Source organism: Colobus angolensis, unplaced genomic scaffold (genome assembly GCF_000951035.1).
Source record: "Colobus angolensis palliatus isolate OR3802 unplaced genomic scaffold, Cang.pa_1.0 Scaffold37, whole genome shotgun sequence".
NCBI lineage: Eukaryota > Metazoa > Chordata > Mammalia > Primates > Cercopithecidae > Colobus > Colobus angolensis.
In genome coordinates this window covers 5,638,947-5,642,142 of record NW_012117043.1, presented here as the reverse complement: position 1 = coordinate 5,642,142, position 3,196 = coordinate 5,638,947, and the positions used below count along the sequence as shown (strand labels likewise).

The 3,196-nt window shown below is 55.0% G+C and overlaps 1 protein-coding gene across 3 annotated transcripts in view; it reads right to left on the bottom strand.

Moving 5' to 3' along the window:
* Positions 1-386: 386 nt before the first annotated feature.
* The window catches only part of BZRAP1 (benzodiazepine receptor (peripheral) associated protein 1), a 27,840-nt gene continuing 25,030 nt past the window's right edge, over positions 387-3,196 (bottom strand). For all 3 annotated transcript variants that reach the window (XM_011953698.1, XM_011953699.1, XM_011953700.1), the window contains one exon: positions 387-1,605. The gene's annotated coding sequence lies outside the window, so the exon portion shown is untranslated. The remainder of the gene's footprint in view (positions 1,606-3,196) is intronic.

The following is a 3,196-nucleotide window of genomic DNA, read 5'->3' as shown; positions in this document are numbered from 1 at the left end:
TACTGAGAGCCCCCTTTCTTGCTTTCAAATGGAACTGTGTATAGTGTTTGTTTGTTCTGTTTCTCTCATGTCTATTATTTCTATACATTTGGTATAGAGGAGAAAGATTGCAGTGTGTGTTCAGTCCACCATCTTGAAACTGATGTTTTCCCTCTGTCCCATCTCCCTCCACAACCCCGCCCAGTAGCAAACACCTGGCCCTGTGACCAAGGGCTCAGGAAGCTACCAAACCTTCTTCTTAGGAAAAGAACTCAAAAGTTCGTGGTGTTGATTGGTTTTTGCCCCTGTTACCCCTAGGATGTAACTTCTGGGGTCTGAAGTCGAGAGTCCAAAGCCCAGCTGCCCCACCCCCTCCAAGGAGTCCTTTGCCCATGTAGAGTCCAGCATAGATTTTGTGAAAATAGACTTTATTATAATAAAATGTCTTTTTAAACAAATTCCCCCACCATTCCACACCCCTAGAGACCAAGGTGGGGATGGGGGTTCAGTCAAACAATCTCCCACCACAGCAAAGGAAACATGCAAAGAGACACTCACCCGGCAGAGGGTGGGCGATGGAGTGGATAGGGTAAGGCTGGAAAACCCCCTACCCCACTCTAAACGGGGAATGTATGAAAATAGCTGCATAAATCTGTCCTTTTCTCCAGCCCCTGGACTCCAACAGGGGTTAGAAGAAAACTATGCAAAAGAACTTGAATCCAATGAGCAAAATAAGGCAAACCCAACTCCGCTTTCGGCCCCGCTGGCCCCAGGGTCTTTGGGGGCGGGACCATACAGGGGCTAGGAGGCCCCGGAAGGGAGGGGTGGAGCACGACGGGGGCGGGGTGGGGCCTGCTTTGGCTTGGCCTTTCTCCTTCCCGGGCCTTGCAGTGGAAGCGAGGTGGAGGAAGCTGAACTGAGGCACTGAGTATGTACATATATACACGGCTCCGCCCGCCTGCCCGCTGGGGAAGTGGGGCTCCAAGAAAATCCAGTGCAAACTTTCCTTCAGGGGAGGGAAGACATGATCAGGACAGCCAAAGCCATCAGGGGACACAGGCTCCTTTCTCCCCCTAGGGCCCGTCCTGGGACTGGGGAGGGTGGCAGAAGGGACTAGCGCAGCACTGTGGGACACTAGTAGACGAGGTGGGTGGACCAGGATGCGAGGGTCCTGGGTCCAGTCCTGGCTCAGTGACCTTGGTCGAGTTACATACTCACTGTGGGCTCAGTTTCCCCTACTGTAGGAGGAAGATGCTTCTCTAGAGAGTTCATCCTTAAGGAGCCATCTAGCTCTGACCTTCATCAAGGGTCTTTGATCCTCTCTGAGTACCACAGTGTTAATGCAGAACGGGGGCTCTGGGCCCAGTCTGAGCCTTCCCTGCTCAGCAGAGACAGTGGTCTGGGGGCCTCTTAGGGCCTCTTCTGCCTGCAGGATGGGCCACAGCTTCACTCCTTCTTCCCAGAGCCCAGCCTCCTGAGGAGCTGTTTCCCCTTGGAGAAGAAACCCCACACCTTCTCGCTTCTGCCCTGGGGCTCCCCACGTCCAATCCTGGGGGCGCTGTCAGGGCTGGAAGCACAGGGCCCACCTGGGGGCCCGGGGGGCCCTTGTGTGGTGCAGCCCCAGTCCTGAAATGTGAGACAGAAGGAGCAAGGTCAGGGCCTGATTCCCTCCCGACCCCCTGACCACTTTTCTCCACAGCCTCAGCGGCCTGCAGCCTCCCATGTCATGGAACCATGGGTGAGAACCAGGGCCTCACCTCCCACCACTCACTGCCAGACACACACAGCACAGGCAGCAAATGGGGAGGGTGATGCCGAGGGAGCACTGAGCTGGGAGTCCCAGGGGATGCAGTCTTGGTTCTGGATTGCTCACCTGTGACCCTGCGCAGGTCCCTTCCCTTCTCCCTCCAGGATGCAGGGCTGACAAGGCCCAAGAGTTCTTGGAAGCTGCCCCTCGGGATGGGTGCCCCCAACTTCTCACGTCACCTCCCTCCCAAAAAACAGAGCGCAAGGACAAGGACTGCTTAGAAGCAGCTGTCACTGCCAAAGAAGGCAGCTTCCACAGCCCCTCGTAGACAGGAGCGTCTCCCCAAACTCAACAGGTGTGGCCCCCCCAGGCCTTCAAGAAGTGGAGCCAGTACCCACTCCATGGGGAGGAAGATTGGGACTCTCCCTTAAGGGCCCTAAGAGGACTGCGGGGAGGACAAGGTCCCAGAGGGACTCACAGCTGGGGGCATCACTCAGCCCCCACCACAGGCTCTGGAGGCTGCAGCATCTTCTCCCTTACTGAATCTCCTCCTAACTCCACTCCCTTTGCCTCAAGCCCACCCAGACGGCGCTCCTTAGTGATCTAAGGCCAGGAAGCTGGGAGAACAGACAAGCCACCAGAAAGCCCCCCACACCTCTGTTCCCACCTTCACCTCCAGTACCTGGCACAGCTCTGTCAGCTCTTGCCAGCCTGCATGTCTTCCCTTCCTCAAACTCCCACTCACTGCCCAGAGCCTGGCAGGCTCCCAGCCAGAACCAGCTATGGAGCCCAGGCCAGAGGCAAGGAAAGTGGGTGCAGAGCCGAGGCCCCACCGCCACCCCAGGCCTGTGGTGATGTGGCAGGGCTGCCCACAGAGGCCAAAGCATCTACCCCCAACCAACCAGAGCCGAGAGCCAGTTGGGGAGCCCCAGACCCTTCCCACTCCCTCTTAGGGCTCCTTCCACAACATCCAGGAGGGAGAGGTTGTCAGGGAAACAAAAGGATGAGGTTTCTGAGCTCCAGAGCATAATGGTTTGGAGTTATTTATGGATTTGAACTACTCAAACTTCCCCTTTATTTTTTTTTTTATTTTTCTCCCAGGCTGGAGTGAAGTGGCGTGATCACCACTCACTGCAGCCTCGACCTCCTGGGCTAAAGTGACTCCCACCTCAGCCTCCCAAGTAGCTAGTATTACAGGCATGAGCCACCGCACCTGGCCAAACTTCCCCTTTTATCCCCCAAATACAGAAAACTGAGAGTTTGAGGTAAATCATGCATCTGATCACCCTAACAGGTCACGATGCAGAGGACAAGGGTGGGAAGCCTATTATTACTGGTGGCATTACAGTGTCACCCTGGCACCAGTAATAATCACAATATTATAATACCATAGCCACACAGTATCATAATATTATAATACCATAGCCACACAGTATCATAATATTATAATACCATAGCCACACAGTATCA